This window comes from Phascolarctos cinereus, unplaced genomic scaffold (assembly GCF_003287225.1).
Source record: "Phascolarctos cinereus isolate Bilbo 61053 unplaced genomic scaffold, phaCin_HiC Scaffold_4;HRSCAF=312, whole genome shotgun sequence".
Taxonomy (NCBI): domain Eukaryota; kingdom Metazoa; phylum Chordata; class Mammalia; order Diprotodontia; family Phascolarctidae; genus Phascolarctos; species Phascolarctos cinereus.
The window spans coordinates 558,977,199-559,001,231 of record NW_027555847.1 but is presented as its reverse complement, the minus strand read 5'-3'; the positions used below and the strand labels follow the sequence as shown (position 1 = coordinate 559,001,231).

General features: G+C 39.7%; 1 long non-coding RNA gene across 2 annotated transcripts; it reads right to left on the bottom strand.

The window, feature by feature from the left end:
* On the bottom strand, positions 1–21,657 carry LOC110208687 (uncharacterized). 2 transcript variants are annotated; one of them, XR_013485736.1, is made up of 2 exons: positions 21,462–21,657; positions 1–732 (listed from the first exon to the last, which is right to left on the bottom strand). It is a non-coding gene; the product is annotated as an uncharacterized LOC110208687 (long non-coding RNA). The 2 variants fall into 2 exon arrangements; XR_013485738.1 differs by lacking the exon at positions 21,462–21,657 and adding an exon at positions 8,293–8,407.
* Between the last annotated feature and the right edge of the window lie 2,376 nt (positions 21,658–24,033).

The window sequence follows — 24,033 nt, the reverse complement described above, 5'->3', positions numbered from 1 at the left end:
TTAAATTTTTGAGAGGTCAAAACATTTAATGCAGACAAAGTGTATAAAGTAGGTGACAGAACACACAGAAAGTACATTTCCCAAAACTTGGGCGTTCTTAGCCACAGTGACAGTACATTGTCAAAGCATGTCTATTAGAGTCAGTGGACTAACTATGAGCTTGAGCATCCCTTTCATGGAAGGAATACAGTTTCATCCAATGGCTCCATTACAACTAACCTACAAGCCTATGTCCGGAAGCCCTAATGTTTTGCATATACTTGGCTTGTTCAGGGACAGAGTCACCATGTGCCTAGAGGCAGAGAACATCCTTGCCCCCATCTGACTCCAGGGACTTCTGAATATTTGTTGCCTTCCAGATGTGTCACCTGGTACCGATGCCCCACAGACATGGATGGCAGGGCCAGCCCCAAAGATGTCAGGGCACTCAAACAACACCAGCTCCTGCAGCGGACTTGAGAACATTTACTCATTTGACTAATATTTTCTCTCTTGCAGATTTCTGTTCTTGCCATTGCAATTTTTACATGCCCTTTTCATGTTGTCACTGACCCTCTTTAAGATTCCTAAATTAATAATGATGAAGCTATTTAAGCTGGATCGCCAGTCTTTTGTTTTTATGATTTCAATTCTCTTGGGCCTGTTTCCCATCCGGTAGCCCTTCTCATCTTGCTTTCATTTGCCTCCTTTCTTCTCAGATATCCACAGTGATAATCAATGAGTAGGTCACTCCTAAAAAAAAAAAAAGGCTAATCAATTAAGAAAAAAAAATAAAGAAATGGCCATTGTGTATTGCTAACTTTGGGGTTTGAAACAGGAACAATTTCAAATTTCATTAACTTTATTTCCCAGAGGAAGTATCCACAGAGGAGAAATCAGGAAAGATTCCTAAAGGAACACTTAGGACATCTAGCAAATGGCAAAGAGGAAGAAGAAAGCTTGCTAGATATCAGATTGCTAAATGAGGCTTGCATAATTAGAGCCAGGTGACATCTTGTGCGTCTTCTCCCACATGGCTTAGACATGGCCTTGTAGGAAGCACATTCCCTTCAAGCATTGTGTCACAGGTTCCTTCAGGTATTCTTCTGGGTGACAGTCAGTAATTCCATGCATGGGCCTTTTTCCCTAATGGGAAAGGGAGAGACAGCAGAGATATATAGCAGGGTTATCCTCCCCTCACCTTGTCTCCCATCTCCCTAACATTTTAGCATCTTAGCCTTTTCCACACAACTGAAAGAACAGCAGAGAAAGGTTCAAAGGGCCTGAGGCTACTGTCTGGCAGTGGCTAGCATGGCCCTGAAGCATCAGTTTTGGGGGACAGCCAGGAACTTGAGTTCGCAACTTTCTATTCTAGAAGGTCAGAGAATTGCCAAATAGAAAAAGCCTTAGAGAAGTGATGGTGTACTAAGGATCCTTCATGCTTCCTATCTTAGAAATGGGATGCCTAGTTTTGTTATCCTACCAAGACCTTCTTGCTTAGGCTATGGGAGCTCCCACCCCATCCCCAATGTTTACACACTGCTCTGCTAATCAGTTATCTGCCTGAACATAGCTGTTAATAGCGAGCACTCTGCAGGGTTCAGTAAAAGTGTCATATGAACATGCCAGCGAAAGCCAGGTCAGGGATTGTGGGGCTGGCAGATTCAAATATTTCTTCACTGGATATTTGAAGAAACCATTTCCCTTTTATGAGCTCACAAATAATTAAACAAATGCTTTAATTAGCTACAGAATATTAAAGTTGGAAAGGATTTTAGGAACCACCTAGTCCATCCCACTTATTGTACAAATGAGGAAAATGAGGACCACATAGGGAAGTGTTTCATTAAATCATACAGCTAGTCAATAGTTAAAGCCTAGAAGAGAATCCAATTCCTGGTCCAGAGTTCTTTCCACACTATCATATTCCCCATTAGACTATGAGCTCCTGTCTTTTGCTTTTTTTTTTTGTATCTTTAGCACCTAGCACAGTGCCTGATGTATTTCAGATGCTTAATAAATGTTTTGACTGACTACAGAATGTCCATAACATGGTATTTTCTGGTTAATTAGAAGTTTACTTCCCCTGCACTCAGGATAGGTAGAGGCAACTTTTTATTCTAACCCTTAAAAATGCAATAGTCGACTTCCTTGCCTTAGCAAGTACAGTATACTAAATAAAATGTAATCTTCTCGTTCAGAATCATAGCATTAGTACTTACTATAGCAACAACAATAGTAATAATAAGAAATATATATTGCTTCAAGATTTACAAAGCACCTTCTTCATAATAGTTAACATTTATATAGTACTTACTATGTGCAGTTATCATCTCATCTTCTCACAACAGCCTTGGGATGTAGGTGTTATTGTTATCTCCATTTTAGAGATGAGGAAATTAAGTCAGAGACTTACCAAGATTGGAGGCTAGATTTGAACTCAGGTCATGCTGATTCTATGCCCAGCACTCTATCTACTGGACCACCTAGCAGCTGTAGTAACTCTTCCAAAAGACAAGGCAATATTCTTAAGGGCAGGGCCTTTTTCTTTTTTTAATTCTTATGTCCCCAGTGCTTGCCATAAAGTAAGACTCTGAAGGCCTCTGTTTCTTCATTTTTGCAATAAATTTTTAATATTTAAATAAATATTTTATTTCATTTAATTTAATCTGAGCTTACTTGCCTCTTGGATACTAACAGAGATTTCTACAGCACCTAGCAACTTGGCTTGTACCAGTTGTAGAGAAAGGAGTTATGTAAATAAGTGATGTATCATTAATATAAGTGTTTAATATTCTTTCTCCCTTTTCTTGTGTTTACTATCTCAACATCATTCTTGGGAGGCACCCCCTTAGGCTTTTCTTGTTGCTGAATTATTAGAATCATAGAATCAAGTCAACCCCAAAGAGTGTTTTTAGGATCTAGTTAAATCCCATCAGGCAGGCGAAGAAACCGACGTCCATAGAATCAAAATGACTTGCCTAAGGTCACACAGTTGGAACAATTCCACATGTTTCCTCTCGTCAGGCTACACTCTGACTGACTGTGGTTGTGGTTCTGGAGGCATAACGAATGAATTATTATTAAAACTGTAAAACCTTGTCACTTGACACATCATTGCCCCTAGTCTAATATGACACTTTTATGAGAAGGTATCACTTTCTTCCCTTTCGGTCCTTCCTTGATTAAAAACACTAGCACCTACCCTCCTAAGAGTCCTTGTGTGGATCAAATGAAATAATATTTACGTGGTGCTAGCATGTAGTAGGTATATAATAAATGCTTGCTTGCTTCCTTCCTCCCTTCATTCCAGCAGCTTGTATCATAATCTTGAGTTAATCAATAAAGAGTATGATTCTTCTTGTCTGAGATGGACTTTGCGTCACTTTCAGGATCTTTGTATCTTGGATGCGTGAGTGGGTTAAAACAGTACAATAGAAGGAATAATGACCTTAGAGTCCCAGATTTTGTTGTTGTTTTTCATTTGTTTCAGTGGTATCCAACTCTTTGTGACCCCATTTTGGGTTTTCTTGGCAAAGATACTGGAGTGGTTTGCCCTTTCCTTCTCCAGCTCATTTTACAGATGAGGAAACTGAGGCAAATGTGATTAAGTGACTTGTTCAGGATCACATAGCTAGTAAGTGTCTGAGGTCAGATTTGAACTCAGGTCTTCCTGACTCCATGCCTGGCACTCTATCCACTGTACCACCTAGCTGCCCTAGAGTCCCAGGAACTGGGCTCAAATCAGACTTTGCCATAGAATAATGATCAGAAGACTTGGGTACAAATGCCAGGTCTGAGACTATACAACCCTATACAACTCTGAGCAAATCACATGATTGCCCTGGGCCCCAGTTTCATCATTTGTAAAATGAGAGAATTAGACTAGATGACCTTTGGGGGCCCCTCCAGCTCTCCAGTTCATATTTAGGTATATGTGACCCTGGGCAAGTCACTTTACTCCCAAATGAGAGCATGGGTACTGATGACCTCTAAACAATAAATCCACGACCCTACTTCTACTCCTGTGACCACTTCCCTGGTGATGACCTACTGTTCATTTTAACATCTATCTAGTTTCATTATGATTCCTGGGTTCTGAGCTTCCTCCAAATCTATATGATTGTTCTAAATCTATCTCTGTGTACTTCTGGGTCCTTGACTAAAGGCCTATTTCTAACTCACTTTTTTTTCTTGCCTCCTCTACTTTTTCCCCACATTTTGACCTGGCTTTCTTGTTCCCCATCTACTGTTGCCCATAGGCCAGCATAACAGCAAATGTAAGCCAGACCCTGCATGACTGATGGCATGTGTTCTATATCTAAGGAGAAATAAAACCCTGTCACTTTCATATACCACTGTCTATAGTCAAATGTGACCCTTTTATGAGAAGGACAGCTTGGTGGCTCAGTGGACAGAGCACTGGGCCAGGAGTCAGGAAGACCTATCTTCATGAGTTCAAATCTGACCTCAGACACTTACTAGCTGTATGACCCAGAGCAAGTCACTTAACCCTGTTTGCCTCAGTTTCCTCATCTGTAAAATGAGTTGAAATAGGAAATGGCAAATCACTCCAGTGTCTTTGCCAAGAAAACCCCAAATGGGATCACGAAGAGTTGTAAGCAACTGAACAACAATAACAAACAATACCTTTGCTATAGAATGACAGAATTTCTAAACTGCAAATACCCTTTCTAACAATCTGGGAAAAGGAAAGACTAAGAAAAAAAATTACCGGTGTCAGATCTTTTCCTGATGCTAGATGAAAAAGATCTAGCCTGTTGCCAGGTGGAGACTGTGGTTAATGGGCAACCAGGGTCCTGTTGTGCCCCATGGATGGATTCTTCCAGGGTATCACTTCCCTGAACTCTTCCTTCCTTCCTTCCAATCTCACAGCTCTATTGACAGTTGCTGATTGGTGGACGTGGCTCCCACCAACTATCTACAAGTGTGTTTCCATTCTGCTATACCTACACTCTCAGGCTCTGAGTACCTCTCCTGGTTAGCAGCTTCTCTTGCAGACCTTTGAACTGTTGACATAACATATGAGAAGATCTCTGAGATTCTAGGAATCATCTTATCTCTTCTTATGCTTCTGATAGAAATGTCAGAACCTAACTATAACCACGGTTCTCTCTAAACTGGCTAAAGTCATAAAATTTCTTGGATTTGTGGGCCAGGTCCACCCATACCTACCTAGACATCTTATCAAAAATCATCTAGCACCTAGCATAGTCCTTGGCACCTGTCAAGTCATTAGGTTTTGTTCAATGGAATTGAATTAAACTGAATTAAATTCCATTGAATTAACTCAGATTTTATTTTGGTAACAGGCTAACATCCCCATGTTCTAACTGTTGGTAGCGAATTCTTGATTGACCATTCCTGATCTCAGAGAACCATCTACTACTCCAAACTTTGCAAGACTTCCTGGACTTCTGAGCTACAATCTATTTCCAGCCAAATAATTTCACACACTAGAATTGTCTAAAGTTATAGAAACAATTATGGACTATGTACAGTCTATAGTGGACCACCAATGCCCTTCTCCTTTTCATGTTCCCAGTAATGATGTAAATAGAGATAAAGATTTATGGTTTTAACCATCTAAAGTTCCCTATCCCTCCCAATCTAGTGACCATCAAGAGAAAAATTCCTAGCCTATGCTGTCCCGTCTAACAAAAGATGCTGGGCTTAACCATTAAAAAGTAACAGCAAGCTTCAGTTGAATCTCACCAGATTAAACCCTAAAAAGAGAAAACCCTGTACCAGACCTCCCTCGGTCCGATAGACAATCCTAAAAAAATCTATAACTATGGGAAAATGTAAAGGTTACGGGTTGTTTTTATTTTTCTACTTAGTTCTGTTGCCAGTAAACAGTCCCCATTTGAAGAAGAGTAAAAGGTTAGTGTCCAGGAGCCTTGAGACCAAATCTGCCCTTCAACTGCCCAGGTTTTGCCCTTCGAATGCCCAGGTCTCACAGGCTCTACATGCCTTAATGGAAACATGTGGAATATAATGATTTCTGAGGCTGACATAAACCACTTCTGCACTCTCCAAAGGGCTTAATGCTAAATTATTTATTAATCATCCTTTCAGGATGAATGGGAAAGAACAGATCATCTTTAATTCCTAAACAGCACTAATCTGAACATAAAGGGAAGGGTGCTGGTGAAAAGAGGTTAGAAGACAGTCAAGTAGGGTCACCAAAAAACATGACAAGTTGTCAGAATTACAAATATATATTACTGTGTGTGCATATGTATATGTATATATAATATACATACACATCTATATGCATATCTATATACCTATATATAGATATATACATATAATAGGCAAATCTAGCATTTTATTAAGGGGTTAAACTTGGTGACCTCTCAAGTTAACTCCAAAGCAAAGATATGATTTTAGTAGATTGTGAGTATCTTGAGGGCAGGGAATGAGTCACTCTCTAGCAGTGTCTAACCTGGGGCTTTACACATAGTAGGCACTCAAAAAGAGGCTGTTGAATTTAGCTAATTGGTCATTGTTCAATTGAACAAATTCCTATTTTTGAAATGAATACTTGTTGAATTTATCCTATAAGGAGGAAAAATGCTTAAGAATATTACTTGTTTACTTGGAAGGTTTTCTGCTTTTTACCCTCTGTCCTAGAATTATGGAATGTCTAGTTGGCAATCTGCAAGTGTTCTGAAACCAGCCTTCCAGAGATGGAGTAGTTTGTGCAAGGAGGAAATTGATCATGGGGGGAAATAATGGGGGGGTAGGGAAATGGGCATTAGAGCTAGAACAATGAGAGAATAAAATCTGAGGAGACATTTGGCTGCAGTAGCTAATTTAAGGGGCAGCTAGGTGGCATAGTGCCAGTCAAAAAGTCCAGGGTTCAAATCTGACCTGAGACACTTACTAGCTGTGTGACCCTGGGCAAGTCACTTAACCCTGCTTGCCTCAGTTTCCTCATCTGTAAAATGAGCTGGAACAGGAAATAGCAAACCACTCTAGTATCTTTACCAAGAAAACCCCAAATGGGGTCACAAAGACTCAGACATGACTGTAAACAACTAAATAACAAGAGCCAATTTAAAACTAGCATGCAATAGATTTGGAGCTTTTTTTTTCTTTTAAGAAATATGCCTCAAATTAAATTTCACAGAATTGCCATTAATACCATACAACTTGTCATAACACGCTGCCTCAAGCAGGAAGGCTCTTTTTAATTAACATTTTATTGTTTTATAGCAGACCCCAAAATAGAGAGCTTGGAGAAGAAAAATGTATCAGTAGGCACTGGGCAACACTTCCAGATGACAGCTCCAAGAGCCCATTCCAAAGATTCTCTTACAAGCCAGATACATATTTATGTTTGTGCCTCCTTCTTATTCATTGCCATTTCCTCTGTTGTCTCTGTCTTTATCCCTATCCATTGAGGATCTATTAACCCAATTATCAAACAACCCTGAATGAAGCAGGGAAAGAGACAGTGATCCGATAATTGTGAACAAAGGAGGAATAAGTCAAAGGTGAAAATCTTATCTCAGCAATAACAGCTACCAGGAAAGGGTGCTGCTTCACTTTACTTATCAAGATTACCATATACATACAAGTTGAAATAGGGAGAAATACATAGTAATGGAGATATGTGCATGTACATATGTAATATGTGTGTATATATGTGTACATGTATGCACATGTGCATACATGTGGGGGGTGCACGTGTTATATAGAGGCAGCATGGCATAGAGCAGGGGTGAGGAACCTACAGCCTCTAGGCCACATGTGGCCCTCTAGGTCCTCAAGTGTGGCCCTTTGACTGAATCCAAACATCACAAAACATGTGAGGCCATGGGTTCCCCACCCCTGGCATAGAAGATAGAGAACTGGCCTTAAAGCCAAGAAGACAGGGGTTCAAATCCCCTTTCTGATACATACTGCATGAGTGACCCTGGGCTAGTCACTTAATGGTTCAGTGCTCAAAGGCAACTCTTTAAGATCATAAGTTGTTGGGAAAGTGCTGACCTGCATTGGTCTAAAGAGTTTCTTCAGCTGCAAGTTCCCTATACCAATGAAATGACAGGTCAAATTCCAGTTTCTATCTATCTATCTATCTACCTATCTATCTATCTATCTATCTATCTGTCTGTCTGTCTGTCTGTCTGTCTGTCTATCTATCTATCTATCTGTCTGTCTGTCTGTCTGTCTGTCTGTCTATCTATCTATCTATCTATCTATCTATTCATCTATCTAGTTAGCCACATTACATATCTAACCACATATATTCATATATACACACATATATTAAAGGTAACATACTGTGATGAATAGACAGATGGCTCAGAGTCAGAAACACCTAGGTTCAAGTTCCAAAACTGGAATATTCTGAAAAACAAATGAGATTAGTTAACACCATTAAAAAAGAAAAAAAACACATGTTGTAAAAGTAAACCTCAATCTCAAAGAATGGGCAGCTGCATGGCCTGAAATGGATAAAGTGCTAGGCCTGGAGTCAGCAAGACTCGTATTCATGAGTTCAAATCTGACTTCAGACACTTACTAGCTGTGTGACCCTGGTTGCCTCAGTTTTCTCACCTATAAAATGGGTTGGAAAAGGAAATGGCAAACCACTCCTGCATCTAGTCAGACATGACTGAACAACAACAAATGTTGAAGAAAATAATAGGACATTCACTAAGCAGGAAGAATTAAAATTATTCCTTTAAAAACTTGTTGGTGTGAGATATAATGATTCACATTGGGAATCTCTGCTCCTGGGGGAGGTGGAGACTGGTGGATCCCTTGTGTTTGGGGGTTCTGAGCTGGCAATAGACCTAGAGCAGATCAGGTCTCCACGTGGTGAACCCCCAAGAGTGTGAGGGAATACCAAGTCTACTAAGGAGGAACAACCCATCCAAGGTTTAAAAAATAAATTGAACAGCTCGAAGCTTCCTGTCTGTTGCATTTCCATCTGGGGTGAGAAAAAAACAAACAAAACAACAATACTTGTGGGTGAATAGAGTATTCAACATGCAAAAATGACCAAACAGCAGAAGGTTAAATACTGACATGTTCGTTTGCACGTTGCTAGGAGTAGACAAGGATGTAATAATATGGGGTGGAGGAATCCCTTTTTTTTTTAATGCAACCCCCCAAGCTTTACATTACACCCTCCCAATTATACTGCCCATCCCTCCTCTAAGCTGAAATGATTAGTGGGGCCTCATTACATCCAGCCCACTCCAGCCAGATAACCATACCATCCTGCTGCCAGGCCATCCCCTGATCTCTCCATCTCATGCTCTAAGAACGGTAATCAAATGAAAACCTGAATTACTTCTGGAAAGGGCCCTTCAACCGCTGAACATCCAATGCCCCCACTCACATCCCTTGCGACTTCACTTTTTCCTGGTCACCACTTCTCTACATGGACTGTCTCTCCCTACTATAACATGAGCTCTGTGAAGGCAGAGACTGACTGTCTCACCTTTGTATCCCCAGTGTTTAGCAAAGTTAACTGCACACAGTGAGCACTTAATAAATGCTTTTTCAGATTCATTGAAGGGGGTACTACTTCCACCGACGCAAATTACAGCTCATCCCCAGGTTGTTGTCCTGAGTGATTCTTGTACATGTCCTCCCACAAACCCTCCCCAGGGCATATTTTGTGTCTATCCAATGTTACAGAAACAAGGGTTTTTAATATTTCATGAATACCAGCATGACACTCAAGCTGTCCCTGGCACTGAATGAACAGCCCACCTCCCTTCCTGATCTCGTCTTCTACCATCACTTCTTGTCTTTCTGTTGCCTCTGGGGATGTGCTGTGGCCTCAGTACACCCACTGGGCATCTCTTTTTTAGGGCATGCTCAGTTTTGATCTTTAGGTGACCACAGGATTCACAGCCAGATAAGACCACTAGAAGAATTTGGTTTTGTTCCCTTTTTTCTTCTGTACTTAGGATTTCATAAATGTAAGGAATGCTTCTCCAGGATGACTAACAACTCATCTTTAACTTACAGCTTTAAACAGTTGCCTGGGGTACTAAGAAGTGAAGTGATTTGTTCAGGGTCACATACCCAGTATTTGTCACAGGCAGAACCTGCATGTGCCTCTTCTTGACTTTAAGGCCAGATCTTTATCCACTAGGCCACCTGGCCTCTTCACAAGGATAGGGTTGGTTTTAAAAGAGATATAGCAAAAATTTATTTTTTAAGAAGCTAGAGTTTATTGCATGCTTTAAGGTTTGCAAAATGACTTACATATATCCTCTCATTTATCTGAGCCTCACAGTAACCCTGAAAGTAAGTAGTATACCTATTGTCATCTCTACTTCACAAATAAAGCAAGCCATGGCCTGATAGACAGTAAGGGTCAGGAGCAAGTCAAGTGCACAAGCATGTGTTTATGTATTTTTGTGAGGCAATTGGGGTTAAGTGACTTGCCCAGGGTCACACAGCTAGTAAGTATCACTCAGGTCCTCCTTGACTCCAGGGCCAGTGTTCCACCCACTGCACCACTTAGCTGCCCCTAGACAAGCATTTGTTAAGGAGTTACTGTGTGCCAAGCACTGTGATAAATGCTGGACTCAAATGGAGACTCGAATCTAGGTCTTCCTGACTCCAAGTCCAGTGTAATATATTCAATATCTTGTACCTCTGTGGTATCAAACTCAAGTAGAAACAAGGACCTCTAGACCATACATAAGGATCCCCACAGGCCTCATGTTGACTTAGAAAACCACACATGTTTATACATTTCTTTTTTTTTATTAGTATATCAACATTGAAATCAGACAGGAATTCCATTTTCATCAGGCTTGGGCCTCACTAGGGAGTGTTGTGGGCTGTAGGCATGTTTGACACTTCTGCTGTACCTGACTGACTCTTCTAGATAATTAGATTAGGGGGACAGACAGACAGAGACAGAAAGAGAGACAAAGAGAGAGATAAAGAGAGTACATACAGGGGAGGTGTACATTCTCCCAGGGGGAAGTACAACCATGGTCTCCTGGAGTTATTTGCCATAAGTTGAGAGTTGCATAAGGGGCAAGAGAAACAGAAGCTGCTATCGTTTGAGGTTCCTCTCTGACTTTCTCTGCTTGCAATGGAGTCTGCTGGAAGTCTTTGCTCTTTACAAGAACAGGTGAGAAACGCACACTTGGTCTTTAGGGAGATGGAGACAGTGAGAGAGAGAGAGACAGACAGACAGACAGACAGACAGACAGACAGACACAGACACAGACACAGACACAGAGACACGGACAGAAAGAGAGAATGAGAGAGACAGAGAGAAAGAAACAGAAAGAGAGAGACGGACAGAGACACAGACAGACAGAGACAGAGAGAAAGGGACAGAGAGACAGAGAGAGTCCTGCTGAATGCAGTTATTGCTAAGTCAAACAATAAAAATGGGGCTGCCCAGTGCTTTGGAAGAGGAATGCCCTGCAGTCAGCGCATAATTGCTAGAGAGTTAAAAAGAAGCATAAAGGGGGAAAATAGTCTAAAAGAAGCCCTGAAACCAACACAAACAGAGAGAAGGATAAAGGCCAAGAGAAAGAAAATGTTTTTCTTCCTCAGTTAAAACTAGAATTGTATACATTATAGAGTTAGACACTTGGTAGATTGGATTCTTCTAACCCACCTACTAAACAGCCACAGGCGATAGGCTGGCCTCCCAGGTGTTTGTGAGGAGGCCTGGGCGGGCTTCTCTAAAAGCAGCACCTGGGCCAAGTTTAACAAAGCAGAGACCAAAAGGAGACAATCATCGTTTTCTCCTCAGGGCTGTGTCTGCTCGGCCCCCTCCCTCCTTTTTCTCCTTTTTCCCCTTCTCCCCCTTCTTCCCCTCCTCTCTCTCTTCCTCCACCTTCCCCACAAACTACACTGCAAATGTCATTATGATGGGGTGCTTTGCATTGAGCAAGTGTTTACAGTAGAGCAGCTGCACTCACAGAAGTTGGGAATATTGTATACTCCTTGTCCCAAAAGATAAAGAAAGTGAAGCCCAAGGAATTGAAATAATTCCATCAGCAAAAAAGGGCAGCTCACCTCACAGTTACCCCTCACAGCCCTGGGGGCTGGAGATGGCTATGGAACAAGGTAGAATAATATTCCAGTTCTGGTTTGGAGGCTTTTCAATTTGATTCAACTTCTGCATGAATGAAAACCATTCCAGCACGTACTACTTCCTGGACTGGCCCTGGGTAAAATTGTAAAATAGGTGAGGTTTGCCTTCAGGCCTTCTAGTCCCACGGGCACTTTTCCACAGGCTCAGGGCCTTTCTACTTGCCACTTTCTTTTTATCAAAAACCTGCCAAACTGACTCAGGATACAATGAATTTTCCACTCTATCCCAGCAGGAGAAATTCCAATGAGATTAAGATCGGCAAGGCTAATTCATTTAGGTAGAATCTTCTCCCATTTACTATTAAGGTGGGCCCAAACCAAGTGGGTGGATGACTTACTAATTTTCCTTATCCATGACAGTAATGATGTGTCGTGGATTATGGGTTGGAGAGGCTCCAAGCACCTACAATTTAGAGAACCATTGATTTAGAAGGCCAAAAATTTGGAGGCCAATGATTTAGAACAACAATGATTTAGAGGTGAAAGGGATTTCCAGAGATCATCTACTCCAGCCATTCTCAAGTTTTTTGGTCTCAGCACCCTTTTACTCTCTTAAAAATTACTGAGAAACCCAGAGTTCTTGTTTATGTAAGTCATATCTCTCTACCTAGCAACCTACCTACCTATCTATTGCATTAGAAATTAAAACTGATAAAAATTTTTAAATATTTATTAATTAATACAAATAACAATAAAACCCATTACATGTGAACTTGTTTATCAAAAATAACTATATTTTCCAAAACAAATTTAGTAAAAAGAATAGCATTTTTTGCTTTTTTTTTTTTACAAATCTCTTTAATGTCTAGTTTAATAGAAGACATAGTCTTAGATCCACTTCTCATTCACTCTGTTATGATGTTACTTTTTGGTTGAAATATATGAAGAAAATACAGCCTCACACAGATATGTAGTTGGAAAAGGGAGGAATATTTTAACAGCAAATAACATCTTAGTATTATTATTGAAAATGGTTCCAACCCTGTAGGCATCCTAAAAGTGTCTCAAGGACTCCCAAGGGTTCTCAAACCATATTAGAGAACCAATGGTCAACCAAGGGTGGAGAACTTGAGGTCTTGAGGCCACATGTGGTCCTCTAGGTCCTCAGGTACAGCCCTTTGACTGAATCCAGACTTCACAGGACAAAGAATTTGTTTGGTAAAACTTGGACTCAGTCAAAAGGCTATACCCAAGGACCTGGAAGGCCACATGTGGCCTTGAGGCCTGGAAAGTTCCCCACTCCTGGCTCAAGACCAATTCCCTTATCTTAAAGATGAATAAACCAAGTTCCAACATTACATAACTTATGGCAGAGCCAAAATTCAAACCCAGATCTTCTAGCTCCAAGTACAAAGCCCATTTTATGATACCATACAACACTGCTTTCCTTAAGGTCAAAAAATTAGAAGCTCACTATAGAGATATATAGATAAAGCCTCTCCCAATATTTGCATTTTTGAGATAGAATCTATGCTGCAGGGGGCTAAATCACTCTGAAGTACTCTTGATCAATATAAGTCCCCTTTGCCAAAACAACCCTTGTCTGTACACAAATAGCCAGGCGGATGCTTAGAGATCACAGTAACCCAAACCGCTACTGTGATGATTGCCACAAGGGATAAAATATGATTAGCAAATTACAGCTCTTGAGTTCTACTATATAGGAACTGAAGGGAAATAAAAGGATTGAGCTATTTTGTATTTTCCAGTGTAATCCTTTAAAAGGAGTGAGTAATGAGGAACACAGGACTGATAGCTTAGAGAAAAGCTCTAAATAATGTTACCACTTTTCAACCTATCAACATCATTCATCTCGGCTTCCGTGCTTAAATAGTTGTGTCACATCACACTGTAGGTGGTTAAACAGTGGCTTGGGTTATTTCAGCTCAGTAACACCTTTAATTAAATGATATTCAAAATAAGCAAGGTGAATTTATCCACTACTGAAATAAATAGAGAAAACATCCTCAAAACCTCATTAACATGCTGTTCTCAGCACATTCCAGATCATAAGACTGGTCTCAGGCAAGTTCTTTTGTAACCATCAGTTCTTGGTACTTGAGTAAGGAATCTTATTTGATAAGAACAAAGATATAGCTAATCACTTTTGCTTTCTCAGGCCTCAGTGTCCTTACTCTTTTATTCATCCAACAGTCAATCATCTCTGCCCACTCTCCTCAAGGTGTTAGTTGAGGTCCTTAAGGAGTTACAGGAGTGACAAAGGTTATGCTTTTGTCCAAACTGGGGACTATGAGCTCCAAGTCTCCTGTGACTTCCTATTAGGGTGAGCCTGACTCAGTCCAGTACCATTGGTTCAGGTTTTGTGCTGGATCAAAATGAGACACTCCAGGTCATTCAACAGTTTAACAGTTAACAAAAGAAAGTTTATTTAGCCTTAGCACAGAAAGAATATTCAACAGGATATGCCAGTACTTAACTTGGGTAGACATTTCACCCTTATCCCCATCTGATCTTGGGACATCTTATAAGTCTTAAGGGCTCTGACTCCATGTGAACCTTGTTATGTCCTTTGGTGACCAGGAAACCACAATATGGTCAGAAGCTACTGATAAACTTGGTCAAGGAAGGCACTGGCCCCTGGGCAAATCAAGTGGCAAGGATAGCTTTGTCTATTGTCTAAGGGAAAACTAACCAACCTTGTTGTTGTAGAAGAGTGAACCCTGGCATGTAGAGATCCCATCATATAGTCTTAGGAAGCCTTCAAAAATGAACATGTTCATGAAGCCAAGGTACTGATGAAAAGGCTGAATTGTAGCTGGGCTGGAAATTATATAGACGTGGCAGTAAAGGGGGAGGGGGACATAGATGGGAGGAACAGGCTTTAAGAGCACAGAAGGACTGTGCAGGGGGAGCAAAAGACAAGATAGAACTAGAACAGAGTCTATGCTGGCTCTGCTACCAATTTTCTATTACAAAGCTAGTGGACTGATGGCAATTCATGCCATCAGAGAGCCTATTTTTTAAAAATTTTTATTTATTTTATTTTTAATTTATGGAATAAAACAAACATTTCTATAGCATAGTATAATAAAAAAAGATGATTGCACATGAAACTGTAAATCTATTATATACAACTTGCTATTTCTTTTAAATATATAATAAAGTTATCAGGTAAATCTTTCCCCTTTTATCCCCTCCCCTTCCCCACCCTAGAGATTCGAGAGAAATCAGAGGCATGGCCTGAACAGAGCAACCTGAAAGTTACAAAAAGGACTGGAGGAGCTTCTTTGTGTGCTAGGGGTCCTCCTGAGTTAATATCTCTATGTCACTGGAAGGAGATAAGTCACCACCCCAAGATGCTGAGTCCCTCACCTGCTTGGCTATGATCCTCTTAAAGGCTACAAGTGGGACAGCATATGGGAACCACATTTTATTGCTTGATTACCCTTTCATAGCACAGTAGATCTAAAACTAGAATGGAATTTAGGGACCATCTAGTCTAACCCCCTCATTTTACAGATGAGGAGACTGAGACCCAGAAAAATGAAGTGATCTGCCCATGGTCACACACCTAGAAGTATCCAAATCTAGATATGAACTCAGGCCTTCCTGATTCCATGTCAAGCAGTCTATCCTCAACACTATGCTGCCACTGTTTGTCCAGGAAAAGGAAACGACTAGTGAATTGATTCAGTGCACTTAATCTTTTCTAAAGCTCACAGGTAGCAGGTAGCCAGAGAATGTGTGGGAGAAGCTGCAGGTGTAGTCACATGGTTGATTTTATTCATTTTGCTGGTTTTATGCATGTTAATGAAACCATATGTATAAAAAAGCTTGTTTTTTTGCCAAGTGGCTGACTTTACCACACCTTTCTCCTGTGATTAAGGCTAAGTAAAATTGAATCAACTCAGGAAGGAGAGATCATAAGATCAGAGCTTCAAAGTTGGAAGAAAACTCTGAGGGCATCTTATCCAATGCTCTCATTTTACAGATTAAGCTGACATCTAGAGGAGTTAAACGACTTTCCAAAGATGACAGAGGCAGAAAGCACCTGAGAAGACATTTGAACCCAGGTCCTCTTATTCTAGAGACCACATTCTTCTGATGAGTTATTGAGGGTGTGTTCAATGTGAATTTATCCAGATGAAACGGCCTTCAATCTCCTCTCCCACCAGGAAAACTTTTCCCCTCTCCATGGGTCTGCTCGGGAGCTCATAATTGCCATGGTGAGGAAGGCCTTCTTCAATATTTACATCTCATTGTGAATAGGATCAGGACACTGGCACCAACATACAGTCTTTATAATATAGATATAATCCTGACCTTGATACAGTTTATAGTCTAACAGTATAAATATGCAAAACCTACAAGAACAATTTAATCCCTGAAACGTAGCAAGCTAGTTATTTAGTTACGTCTAAATAGAAAAGAAGAGAGCTGGACTCAATTAGTTCCAAAGGCTAGAAGGACCTAATTAATGAAATTCCTATGTTGTGCAAAATGGAACATCAATAAAGGCATTGTATTTGGAGTCAAAGAACCTAGCAGGGAACAAGATGATTTCACATATTAAGCTCTCTTATAGCAATAACAATAATTTCTTTGAATTTTTAGATTATTTTCAGCCCTAAGTTTTAGAATTTATATTATTTTAGGCTTTTTTTTTATCACTATGTAAAATACACATCTTCTTTGAAAGTTGACATCTGATAGCGTTTGCAACATTCTGTCCCTGAAGCCTTCTACTTCTCTTCCAAGATGAAAAAAGGACATCTGTCCTCTGGTACCAAGATTGGTCATGAAACTGATCTAAATCCAATTTCCTTTTTATTCACAAAGCCTTTCCAAGTTGGTAGGACCTGACAGAGTTTGCCCTCAATTGAGATAGCCTTCGAGAGTTCAAGAACCAAAGGTTACCACCACAAATGATGAACACTGAGGTAGGTCTCCCCAGCACAGACATCCAATACACTTCACTTCAATAACATCATCTCCATAATATAAATTAACATTTTAAGCAAGAATGCTTAAAATAGTTGAAAATAGAAGTAGCTAGGTGACATAGTGGATAGACCACCAGCCCTGGAGTCAGGAGGACCTAGGTTCAAATCCAGCCTCAGAAACTCAGTAGCTCTGTGACCTTGGGCAAGTCACTTAATTCCAATTGCCTCAAAAAAAGTAGTTGGAATTATACTGTTTTCAGGAATGTTTAAGCATCCCAGATGCACTATTTAAATGAAAACAATCAACATATTATTATATGCTTATCAAAGTGAATTTCCTTTGGAATTCTCTATTAGTAAACTCTTTGTTTAGTCTAATTTGAATTATTGTATATAGCTGAAAGTCATTGCATTATAAATTCAAATTTTTCTATAATTCATCTAATTTAGACTGGCCTTCTGTCCAGTTTATATTTAATGAGTTGTTGCCATAATTACTGATGTGTCTCCAACCCTGAAAAATCAAGACTTTTATTGATAAAATCAGAATCTAGGTTTGCTCTAGCTCTGTATGGGTTAAAGGGAAAGACCTTTTTAATATGAAATCATAGAAATTAAGCCCACGGATCTCAGGATGAAAAAGACCTCAGAGATCATCTAGTTCAACCCCTTCATTCTACAGATGAGGAAACTGAGGTCTAAAGAGATTAAGTAGTTTGCCCAAGGTCACACAAATAATAGGTAACAGGGCTAGGAGCAGAACTCAGGCCCTATGATTCAAAGTTATGCCCAATCTGGAAGGGACCTTCAAAATTACCTAGGCCAATGCTTTCATCTGTAGATGAGGAAGCTGAGACCTTATGGGGACAACAGGGTCACAGGTTACTAGTCCCAGGATAAACAATTAGCAGTAGAACTAGGATTAGAAAGAATCTGGGTCCAATTCATTCAATAACTATTCATTAGCAAGAACTTGCTAAGCAAAAGGTGCTATGCTAGGTATTGTAGAGGCTACAAATAACAAGACATAGACCCTGAACTCATGGTTGTAGCCTAGAAAGAGATAAGATACGTGTACAAGTAACTACAATACAAAGGCGTTACATGACATACTTGTGATGAGTTCAGAAGAGAGGTTTCCTAACTTAAGGTTCAGTGTTCTTTCAACTGTATCAACTGCTTCCTTTCTACTATGCTGCCTATTGATCCTTTAAGTAGATGCAAATCAGCGCCCTTATTGAGATCATACTGCCTAGCTTTTATATTAATATATTGTATCAGCCTCAGAAGTGATATTGTCCATCATAGCAATGGAGTAAGGAGAACAATCTTGTAAAGGAGGATAAGACAAAGAAGTCAGGTCAATTTCTAGCCCCCTGATATGTTGCTAAATGTTTAACAAGTAGCTTTCTAGAAGGAGAAGAGTACCCATAACTCGCCTTAAGTTAGTCTTCATTATTAATATTTTCTCCTAAATAATCAACAAAACAATAAACTACTCCCTGGCTTGTAGAAAGGTTTGCTGATTCCTGAGGTATAAATTCTCACACTGGAAATTCAACAATCTGCTCTTTAGCTGTTTTTGAACTGGTTTCAGTACACCCCTCCTGAATTAGACCTTTATTGTTTTGCTTCACTGTTTAATTTGAAATATTCTAAATCCCCAAATATCAGTACCAGATATGCTAACATTCAAATATCTAAAACCATATTCCAATTCTATATTTAAATGGATTTTGGATTAAGCATCATTTTAGATGTTCATTCCATTTTCATCAATTCCCAACTTAATTCCACTTTATTTTTTAAAAAATTAAATATTATACTTATTTAGGACTTTCATGTTACTTTGGGGCCTCAGATACAATAGTAAATTATTTTGAAATGTTATTCAGCTCTTTAAACTCTCATGCAGTAATAATACTAATAATAGCAATGATAACAACAACAATGATAACAAAAACAATAACTGAAACAGTCATCCTCTGGGATGATAACTGAATAACTAACAATGATTGAAACAGCTATTCCCCAGGCTAAACAACCCTGGTTTCTCCAACTGATCCTCTCTAGTCCTTTCACCATCCTAGATACTCTCCTCTGGATGTGCTGAGGCTGATCTATATCTTTCCTAAAATGTGGTACTTACTCCTTGTTCCCCACTGTGATTTCCATACCTTCCCTCTTAGAATAACACTGTGTTCTCTGAAGTTCACTCTATCCAAATTCATTATCCAATCAATATCCTGGCAGCTGTTATCCTGGCAACTGACATTCTGTCTTTCTAAATGAGTTCAGTGTCTGGCTCACAGTCTTCACCTCTACCCCAACTCTTACCATCATTCTAGGGGGACTTTAACAAAAAATGTTAATATTCCCTCAAATATTTTTAACATTCCATTTCCTCAATCCATCAGCCCCCATGACTGACTCCTCCACTCTACTTCAGCCACACACAGGAAATGATTATATCGTTTATGTTCCCATCACCTACATATTTTCCACTTCCACATCAAGAACTCCAAAATTCCTTTACCTAATCATAACATTCTATCTTTCTATATCTCCCTATGCCTTACCACCCCAACCCTATTTATTATCCCCACTGTAATCTCCAACCTTCATCATCTTCCAAGTTGATTACCCCTGTGCTCACTACACTTTCTTCCTCTCCCAATATTAACCCCTTGGTGAATCATTTCAAACCTGGATTACAGCCCTTATCCTCTTCCTTCAAGCCTATTCATCTTCTATGGAAAGGAATCAAAGGAAATCATTCAACAGTACTTATTTATTTGTAGCAAGACTACAAATTTATATTACCTAACATTAACTGGGTCTTTCCAGCAACAAGGCAATTCTTGGTGGCTCAGAATGAGCATAAGTGGCAACTGTTTCTGTTTTGGCTAGAAACTCTGGAGGTCTTCCCTGCCCAGACTGATTCTTTTGTCAAGGCAAATTTTTGCTTCAATTCTTATCTGCTCTTTAATTATTGAATGGGTGTTGCCTCAAACAAACTGAGATCTGGGAAAGACCTTAATTTAAAAAGTCCATGGTCTCCTACTGCATCTGGAGCCATTGCCTGGGGTCTTGACCTATGTCTAGCCACTGGACTCCCATGACTCTGGAAGAGAGAGTGAAGCTAATGAATTTGCTCAGCTCAGTCTCACCTGAATCCAATTCACTTGCAAGTCAAGACATTGCCCTCCTCATGTCATTGGTCTTCCTCCAGAATGAAAGGCAAACAACTGATTTCCTATCTCACTCCCCACAGAAATTATTCCCAACCTTCTCTCATCTCTCCTCAAGCCTTCCTTGCCCCTTTTATCTGTATCCACTCAGCCAAAATCTTTACCTGAAAAAGCAAAGACCATTCAGTGTAAGCTCCTTCTCCTGTTTGACTCTTATATTCCTTTAATGTCATCCCCCAGTATCTCCTCCTACACTTGATTTCCTGATAATGAAATGGCCCCTTCTGCTTATTGCCAAGGCCAACCCCTTTACAAGTAACCTTGATCCTATTCCCTCCGACCTTCTCTAACTGATCATCCCATTATTATCCCCCCTCTAATCTTCAATTTCTTCCTATCTATTGGTTCATCTCCGATTGCCCACAAACATCTCTCTCCCCCATTCTGAAAAAATCCACAGTAGAATTCTGCTAATCATATCTCCTCCCTTCTTTAGACAAACTCCTTGAGGAAAAGGTAGCTACACTTAGTGCCTTCACTTCCTTTCTTTTTACTTGCTTCTGAACTTTCAGTAACCTGGCTTCTGACTTGATCATTTAACTGAAACATCTCTCTTCCAAATTATCAATGATCTCTAAATGAAACAAATGGCCTTTTTTCCAATCCTTAACCTTCCTGACCTCTTAGCAGTACTGGATACTCTTGGCAGCATTTTCCTCCTGGAAACTCTCTCCTCTCTGGGTTTTTGTGTTCCTGTTCCCTACTGGTTCTCCTATCTGCCTGACCACACCTTACTCCACATTGCTGGTTCTTCATTCATGTCGTATACACTAATCATAGCTATCCCTCATAACTCTGTCCAAGGCTCATTTTTTTCTTTTCCCTCTATACTCTCTTACTAAGTGATCTTATCTGCTCCCATGAGTTAACTCTTCCAGCAAGGCTAACTACATCTCCCCTGCCTCACAAGATTCTAGGGTACTATCTATCCTTGAAGGGGGTGTGGTAATATTTCTCTGATGTTATTAGCTCAGGACCTTGTTCCAGTGTATTCTTTCCATTGTTAATTGCCACTGATTACCACCCATTTCCATTTAGCCATTTAAAATCATATAACTTTTAAGCAGGGATATTTACTTTGAAGATATAGCAAGAACAGAAGGACATCTCCTCTCAGCACTTGGGGACATGATCTCCCCTAAACCATACTAGTCCATAGGAAAAATAGACTCAAATTTAAACCGTTTCTCCGTAGCCTTGGTCTCACCAAGTTTGCTTCCAAATGAGCATAGCCACTGGATGAATATATGCCTCAGTTAACTCTGGGCTGGGCCTAGCAGGTTGCTCAGTATTTCACTCATCACCATCTGGTTTCCATCAAATCCTCATCTGGACTCCTGGGCCTCTGATGGCTTGCCATTTTGCTCTTTCAAAAGCTCACCAGGTCATGGTACTCCTTCACCTAATAATAGCAAAGGACAGAAACAACAATGAGAGAAGCAACAGCAGGGCCATGTGATTTCAGCCCAAGGCCCCTTCCCCACCCAGAGACCCACATTAACTCAACCTCCTTCTGGAACACCAGACAGACAGGAAAGAGTCACACTCCAAGCTACTCACTTTATAGCTGAGCAAGATTCTCATGCTCCTAAGAATTGGATTCATTGTCCAGTTGCCTTCATTATATCTATGCAGATGATTCCCAGATCTTCATAGCCAGCCCTAGTTTAGGCTCACATCTCCAATTCTCTATTGGATATTTTGAACTAGATACCCCAGAGGTACCTCAAACCCAATATAACCAAAACATAAACTTTTCTTCCAAACTTCTTTCTTTCTTTCAAAGGTACCACCATCTTCCTAGTCACTCAGGGTCACAACCTCAGTGTCATCCTTAGCTCCTCAATCTCACTTCACATATCCAATCAGTTGTCCAATCCCTGTTGTCTCTTTCTCCACAAAATCTCTCAAATCAGTCTTCTTTTCTTCACTCACAGCCTCCTAACTGATCTCCCTGCCTCAAGCCTTTTTCCCCACTCTAACCCATTTACCACGTAGATACAAAAGTGATTTTCCTAAAGCTTTGGTCTGACCATGCATGTTAGCCCCTATTCAATAAACTCTAGTGTTTCCCTATAACCTCTAAGAAATTTGGCATTTAAAGCCGTTTCTCAACCTGAACCTTTCTCCACCTCAACCTTTCTGTCTTTTCAGTCTTAATTATTATTATTTTTTTGCAGCATCTTTGTTTTAAATGTATTTTATGAACTTGATGAACAAAAACAAACAGGATCATTCCATAGATGAGGAAGAACAGAAAGGAGAATTGCATATAAAACCATGAATCTCAATTATATACGGCTTGTATGTGTATATACATACATATATGTACATATAAAATAAATTTAACATGGAAATTCTAATGCTATCTTGTGTCTCTGAAACCCATTCTGCTTTCTTTTGTGTTTTATAATTAATTATGCATAACATTTATGCCATAATACATTATAATTAATGCTCTTTTCTTCTTTTTTAGGTGTTACTATTATTCCCTCTCTCCTATACATCTGCCCCTCAAACAAATTTTAAAAAATAAATTTTTAACAAATACAGTCAAGCAAAACATTTCTATACAATGGCTATATCATTCTGTACCCCTAGTCTATCACCTTTCTGTCAAGAGACAGAATGCTGATTCATCATAGGTTCTCTGGAGTCATGGTTGTTCACTACATTCATCAGAGTTCTGAAGTTTTCCAAAGTTGCTTTTCATAAGGATAATGATGATGATAGCACACATATAATGCTTTAGGTTTGCAAAACAATTTACAAATATAATCTTCTTTTATCCTCACAGCAAAGTGCTATGATTATCTCCATTTTACAGATGAGAAAAATGAGGCTGAGAGAGGTTAAATGACTTATCTAGGGTCATACACTTTTCACTTGTCTCGTAAATATTTGAGTCAGTCTTCTTTACGTGTTATTTTCCTCCATGCACTCTATGGTCCTTCCATACTTGACCACTTGGGTTCTTCACACGTGATGCACCATCTTCCATCACTGTGCCTTCATATTGGCTGTTCCCTTGACCTGGAATTCTATCCTTCTTCACTTCTGCTCTTTACAGTTCCCAGCTTCCTTCAAGATTCAGCTCAAACATCACTTTCTGTGGGAGGTCTTTCTTGGTCCCCCTAGGTATTTTGCCTTCCTTTCTAAAGTTACCTTCCTTCTGGTATATATGTGTCTTGTTGCTTACTTGTTCAGTCATTTCAGTTGTATCTGACTCCTTGTGACCCCATTCAGCAATTTCTTGGCAAAGATATTGGAGTGGTTTGCCATTTCCTTCTCTAGCTCATTTTACAGATGAAGAAACTGAGGCAAACAGGGTTAAGTGACTTGCCCAGGGTCACATAGCTACGAAAAGTCTGAGGCCAGATTGGAATTCAGGAAAACGAGTATTTCTGACTCCAGGCTTGGTGCTCTATCCACTGCACCACCTAGCCACCCATATACCTTGTATATGCACTTAAACACATACTTATTGTCTCTCCTATTAGAATATAAGCTGTATGAGAGACTGGCTTTGCTTTTTCTTTATATCCCAGTGCTTAACACATTGCCTGGCACATAGTAAACACTTAATAAATACTTGTTGATTGATTGATTGAACCTAATAAAGAATTCTTTTTTTGGCATATAATGTCATAAATTGAATTAACCTCCAGATCTTTTTTTCAAATAAAATGTTGTAACATACTTGTGAATTTGATTTTTTTACCACAAGTGTATGATTTTACATTGATCTTGTTCAATTTCTATGCTTAGATTTGGCCCAA